The 7242-nt window shown below is 47.1% G+C and overlaps 1 long non-coding RNA gene across 1 annotated transcript; it reads left to right on the top strand.

Annotated features, from left to right (window-relative positions):
- The first annotated feature begins 2038 nt into the window (after positions 1-2038).
- On the top strand, positions 2039-4417 carry LOC135825779 (uncharacterized). The gene is made up of 2 exons (XR_010555135.1): positions 2039-2405; positions 3171-4417. It is a non-coding gene; the product is annotated as an uncharacterized LOC135825779 (long non-coding RNA).
- The last annotated feature ends 2825 nt before the right edge of the window (positions 4418-7242 follow it).

The raw sequence follows: 7242 nt of genomic DNA, 5'->3' as shown, positions 1-7242 counted from the left end.
ATCCAGAGCCAGCTCCTGAAGGGTGGTATGGCCCCAGGTCGGTTACAGGGACACTGATTTGCCAATACCCAATTTCAGTACAATGTGAGTGTGCATCTCTAGTTCTGTGCGGTATCATATCTGGTAGTTCCAGCTACAGACACAGCCAGCACATTTGCAGCGGATCACGTTAGAAAATCATTTCCTTCTTACATGACTTGTAGAAAAAGACGTTTTGTCTGAGATTTTCCCAAATGTTCACTATGAGATGAACAACAGTGTAAAATACAGACTTCACTGTATGTAAACTATGCTACACATAAACACTGTCTAACTGCATCGTCATACAATCAACCACTACATTGACTAAGAGCGGACACGTGACATTCGTGGACATCATCATTGCTATCATTTACAAGCTACGTAGAACACAGAAACGCAGTGTATGATAATTATCACGTGACGGAGACTGGTTAAATGATAGTCAATGACTCAGATTTAAAAACATTCTGACAACAGCTTGCGCTCAGCAGCATGGCCAAATTTCCCTGTTGGATAATGTTTTCTAAGTTCCTTCATCGTTAGTACGTATAAGTAGTTTTGTTCTCACTAGGATCTGTGTTGAGATGATGAGCCGACAAAGTACCAAACATTTCAGTGAGTCTGTGACTGAAAATGGTCTGAGAAAAATTCTTTACTGGTATGGAGTCATAATTTCACGACATTCCTGTTTGTCCATTGCTGTTGGAAATGAACAGATCTGGGTAGTGCGGTTTGAACACAAACTTCGTAACTACACGTACTTGTACCTGATTGAAGTATGTAAGTTTCACGATGACAGTGTGAACAAGGTGGACTACCCACTGTATGGGAAAACACTACTCCAGGCTCACTGCAAACATACACCGGTTGCCGGGTAGGGTCTCGATCTTGTGCCCATTTGAACCGTATGGGCTATGCCCTTGTTCAGACACTCATTACTCTATTGGAGCACTATAGGAATATTCCCTGATCTCGTGGTTCAAATTGTCGCAAGACCGGGCCCGCCAACCAGTTTATGGTTTCAGTCAGGAACACTGTTTTCCTATACTGTGGGTCCTCCGCCTTGTTCACGCTGTCATCGTGAAACACATGTTCAACATTCACTCCACACAACAACGGATCACGGTTGGTATTTTTGGAGGGGTTTCATGTGCCCGAAATTTATTAATCATTCGAATCAAATTTTGAAACATCTGAGAGCAAAGTGATACTGTTCCAAGGCAATGATCAGGGAACAAGGGAATAGTGATAAGGTGAGAAACATTTTGAAGTCGTGGGCCGCGGTCACCCTGGGCAACCCGGTGCCCGGCCACCTCTGGGGGCATTTTGCGATGACAACCCGGTGTCATGTGTTTGCCCGAAGCTGCGGGCAGGCGATTGACCGCCAACCCCACATGCCTCCATGTGTACGAGTAATACTTGTACAGTGGGAGTGGAGGGTGGGGAAAACAAATTGTTGGTCAGCAATGACACACTCAGTTGCAGCACTTTCACCGGAAAGGGAACCTTGCATTTGTTGTCACACTAACTTGATTTTTTTTCTGTTTCTTATTCTAATTATTGTTATTTTTGCGGGTTCGTTTACTGGTTGCCATGGCGCCTTTGGCTAGTTGGTTTCGTGAATGTTAACTACGCCGGTTTGCAATGTGCAAACCTCCATTGATAGTCCCTGGAACCTGGACGGACGACTGTAGTGCCTAGTGCCCCGTACTAGTAGTTCTACCGATTCCCTGGAATGGAGTCAGTGACTCACTGGTTCATTCAATGACACGTCTATGATCTAGATCCTGTCAAAGTTATCATGGCAATGACATCATGTGTGCGACGAAAACAAATTCAGTTTTTCACAGTTTTTGTTCTTTCAATGAATGGAATTAATAAAATTTTTATGACCAGCTGGAAGTGTGTTGGTCAGGGTATCATTATCCAAGACGTGATCGAGGCAAACGTCACTGAGGTCGTTGAATGTCACTGTCAGTATCATCAGTGAATATTGTGGCAAATGTCACACGTTCTGACCCTACATCATCCTTGGCAATAAGTTAGTGGACAACAACGCATACTGCTGTGTAAACCTTTGATCCGTTCCTTCTTCATTCTATTCTAATCTTGTCTTCGGATCAGACTGGCAAAGAGTCATGCTTCTCTTTCCACCATCATCTATAATTTACGCACGTCGCCTAGTAGTAGACGCATGGCTGGTGATACTCATATACATGTAGATGGCTGGTGATACTCACGTAGATGGCTGGTGCCTGTAGTGAGGCTGTACATCAGTTAGCGCCTGGTCACGCATAGGCGGACACTCATCGACGACTTGGCTGGTATTGTGACGTAGGTTTCCTGCCTCCAGGGCTCATTGCTCACTGTGTGATCAACCATGCGTAAGCTACGCTACAGTGTATACGTTATGAGTGTGATGTAGCAGTTAGCTATGTGCATATCACCAGACAATCATCCACATGATGCTATACGCAAACAGAGCAGAGTAGGAATGGGTGATTAGGATAATGATGTACATGTATGCAGTCCTGGAATAGAATCTACCGGTAAGAGAGCATTGTCTTTGTGTCCGTGTTTCTATACATGGGTAGAGAGAACAACTAATTTTTGTGTGTGTATGTGCGTGTGTGTGTGTGTGTGTGTGTGTGTGTGTGTGTGTGTGTGTGTGTGTGTACATGTGTGTGTGTGTGTGTGGGGGGGGGGGGGATGGTGTTTGGGTGTGCGTGTGGTTGGGTATACAGCCTCTTTTACGGGCAAAAGAAACACAATGAATATTTTTTCCCAAGTGTTCCAAAAAACTTTCAAGTCAAAGTTCTAGAAAGAAAAAAGGCAAAAACACGCAAAAGAGGCAAAAACAAAACCACAACAGCATAATGATGTAAAATATTATACCTACTTTTATATATAGGTAGACAGCACCAAGTTCAACTTTGTGTGGGTGGGTTGGGGGGGGGGGGTGCGTGCGTGTATAATGTGAGGGAGTTTGTATCAGTGTGTGTGTGTGTGTGTGTGTGTGTGTGTGTGTGTGTGTGTGTGTGTGTGTGTGCATGTGTGTGTGTGTGTGAGTATATGTGTGTGTGTGTGTGTGTATGTGTGTGTGCATATGTGTGTGTGTGTATGTGTGTGTGTGTGACTGAGTCTTTCAGCGTCTGCAATGGACTTCGGCACACTAGCGCCTACACTGTTTAACCTGTACTTCTCTGCAGTAGTTGCGACGTGGCGGACAGCATCTTTAGTTCCTGGCGTTGATTTTCGGTATCGTGTCGGCCGCAAGTTGGTGGGCGACAGAACAGCCAAGTCCCGACTCAGCCCAGCCTGCCTAACGGAATCGCAGTTCGCCGATACACCACGTACACCACGTCGCTCCCCTTTCTCGAGACCATGGCGAACGAGTTCATTGAATGTGCTTTGCAGTGGGGGTTGACGATCAGCATCCAGAAGACCAAGGCAATGGTAGTGAATCCCCACCATCCCTCGCTGGCATCCATCACTGTCGGCAGCACCCTCAGCACGGGTGGCTCCTTGGACAAGGAGGTCACCTCCAGACCGGCCAAGACTTCCCGCGTGTTTGGTAGGCTGCAGAAGCCCATCTTCCAGTGCCGTGGCTTATCTCTTCACATCAAGAGAACTGTATAAAAGGCTGTTGTCATGCCGATGCTGTTTTACGGGGCAGAGACCTGGGCTGTTAAGCCTACACATCTCCGCCGTCTCAACCGCTTCCACCGGTCCTCGATCCGGCCTATACTGGGCTTGTCCAGATCCACTCAGCGATAGGACCACCTCACCAGCAACGAGCTTGCCCGCAGAGCGAGGCTGCCAGCCGACATCAATGTGCTGCTTCGTGAGCATTGTCTGTGCTGGCTTGGGCACGTTGCACGTATGAGCCCGGAGCGGATGCCTCAGCAAGTTCTCTTCGGAGAGTTGCTGCCGACTCGACCACGCCATGGACCGAAGAAGCGGTGGCGGGATGTGCTTGTTGACAACCTGCGTGACGCGGACATCCCTCAACAACACTGGTTGGCCATGGCACAGGATCGTCCCGCCTGGCGACGGAAGATCTCCAGTGACCGTCTCCCTCCACCGGCTCCCCCACTCGCCAAGCCGTTCAGCTGCGCATGCGGACGGTCGTTCCGCAGAAGTGGCGACCTCAAGCGTCATCGGCATTTCTGCCTGGCTCATCAAGCCTATCATCCCCTCCAGCGATGGGGCGTCACAAGGTCACTGGGTGTGTGTGCGTGTGTGTGTGTGACTTTTAATGTTTTCATATAATGTTTCTCCTGACATGATATGGGCAGTGGCTACGACTGTGTATTGTATACTGATGTACATTATGATTGTGTTGTGCCAGTCTTTGTCACTTACAGTGATGTGTAGAACATGATAGTGACAGTGACTGTGTGACTTGCAATGGGAGTGCTTGCAGGCAGGTTTGGAGCTGCAATATTTTCTGTGCGTATATCGGAGCATGGATGTTGGCAGTTTGGGTATGGCGGTATGAATGTTGGTTGTGAGTATTGGAGCGTGAATGTTGGATATACAGTGGCGTGTGCATTGGAGCAGAAATGATCACTATACAGTCTACTTCGCTAATAACGACTGCGGATATAACGACAATTCGCGAATAGCGACAGAATTTCCATGCCCAGGGCAAAGCCCAAATCAACTGTAATACATAATAATAATGAGACTTCGGGTATAAGGACACTTCGCAAATAACGACACTTTTCTGATGCCCCGCCGAGTGTCGTTATACGCAAAGTTGACTGTATATCCGAGCATACTATATAATGCCCAGTTGTCTAAGACCATGCTGTCTGATGACTGCTTATACAATGTATAAGCTACTTCACTAATAATTATGTTGACTCGGGGTGTGGTGCTAGCAGAGCCTGATTGTCGACTGCACAGTTCTGGTGCAAGAATTCTGCCTGTGTGTAAATACCTATATGTACTTGTAGGAGAATTACGGTTGACTTCACCGTTTGGTGGTATGAATATTGGGTGCGCAGAATGGGAGCATGATTGTCGGTTGGGGAGTTTCAGTGCATGAATGCTGACCTTTGGTTTTAGAGCACAACTGTTTGTAGATGCAGGTATTATGAGCATGAAGGCTTGCTGTTGGTCTTGGACACACTGTCCTGAATACCTGCAGCATGAGTGATGGTTGATGATGATCGCAATGACCGGCTGTTGCTTAGCAACTGATTGTATTGGTAAGTAGTAGTAGTAGTATTCTTGATAGTGGAGAAACCAAAACAGGCAGATGTCTAATAACAATGGACCCACTGTGTAGGCTGGAGGAGGGGGAGACATGGCTAATGGTAAATAGTGGCGGCGAAATAGAGCAGTTCCAGCACAGCTACAGAAACATGGGCGTAAAGCTAAAAGCAGGCAAGAATGTGTTGTAAAGCGCTCGACTTGAAGGTGGCCAGTTTGGTGATGCCTCAGATATCCGCATGGAGGGAATTCCAGAGAACTGCGCCAGCATATGTCACCAATTTGGTAGAATGTGCATAAGCAGCTGCAGGCACGATAAGCAGGTTACTGTTGCCTCCTCGAGTTCTTCGTGACGGAAGAGGTCGAAAAAAGTTTCAAACAATCTACTTCCTGAAAAATTTAGACAACGTCATATAAAGCAGAGCAAGTTAAGTTGAATGGTAGCGTGCAAGGGAGAGACATGTAAACGCTCAAGCAGCGTAACAGTGGGGGTCCATGGGGGCACTTTACATACAGCACGCAGTGCGCGTTTGAAGAGCCTTTCCAGACGGAGCTCCTGGTGAACAGATAGATATGGGGCATAAGCATTGGATGCATACAGAAACTCAGGCAGGACAACGCATTTGAAGTAGCAGATACGACAGGAGAGGGGTAAAGATGCAGCATGGCGGACTAAAACAGCTATTTTAGCAGAAACCCTGATAGCAACACGTTGAATCATTGTCTGCCAGCACATTGACGTGTCAAAATGTAAGCCTAGATACGTGGCCGATGGTACCACTGGCAGATCTTGACTATTGCATGTCACGCATAGGGTAAAGGGTGGTGCTCTGTGAGGAGGGATTGGTAGGATTTGTGTTTTCGCTTCATTCAGAATTAAGCCACGCTGTCGTAGCCAGTCAGACCGGTGTTGTACTGCACGGGACAGTCGCTGAGCAACAATTGCTGGTGTCTCGGCACTGGCTCGTAATGAGATGTCATCTGCAAACTGTGTTGGTGTAACACCGTATGGTCTCACCACATGAGGTATATCTCGAACATACACTACGAAGAGCAATGGACCCAGCACTGATCCTTGCGGAACACCACAGCTACTTCCATAGGCAGGACTTTTGCTTGGGCCAATCTGGACGTACTGTTGACGATCGCTCAGATAGTGGGCCATCCACTGCAGAGCAACGCCGCTTATGCCCAGAGCGTAGAGGTCACTAACTAGAGTCTGATACTGCACTTTGTCGAAGGCTTTCGACATGTCTACAAAAGCGACTCCAGTGTAGAGGCGTGCCACTTGTGCCTGGTAACCATGACTACATAGTGCTGGTGACTAGGGTAATGAGTGATGGTGTGGTTGTCATGGTATTGACTAGACAGTTCATAGCATACCTATCAGATGATCTGACGTGTGCACAGCACATACTTACACCTTGTAAGAAGAATGAGACCCCGATGACGCAGGGCAGTGCATGCTTTAAGCTTGCGTTCATATGTGTTAGATTTGCATACTTGTACTCATAACATGTACGGGTAGGATGTTGTATGGTTAGGAGAAACACTGGGTTGGGAATGCAGATTGTACTGGAAGTACAACGTAATCCAGCAGATACCTCTATCACTCGGATGGAGAATGTACTCAGAATTAATTGCACCTCAAAGGGTTAAAGGAAAGAAAAAGGAGCAAGAAACTACAAGTTAGTTACGCTATACTGTCCACTAACTCCACCAGTTACTGTACACTAACTCCACCAGTTACTGTCCACTAACTCCACCGGTTATTGTCCACTAACTCCACCAGTTACTGTACACTAACTCCACCAGTTACTGTCCACTAACTCCACCAGTTACTGTCCACTAACTCCACCAGTTACTGTACACTAACTCCACCAGTTACTGTCCACTAACTCCACCAGTTACTGTCCACTAACTCCACCAGTCACTGTACACTAGCTCCACCAGTTACTGTCCACCAACTCCACCAGTTACTGTCCACCAACTCCACCAGTT

This window comes from Sycon ciliatum, chromosome 10 (genome assembly GCF_964019385.1).
Source record: "Sycon ciliatum chromosome 10, ocSycCili1.1, whole genome shotgun sequence".
NCBI lineage: Eukaryota > Metazoa > Porifera > Calcarea > Leucosolenida > Sycettidae > Sycon > Sycon ciliatum.
Note: the sequence above shows the minus strand (reverse complement) of the source record. Positions and strands in the feature narration are given on the sequence as shown.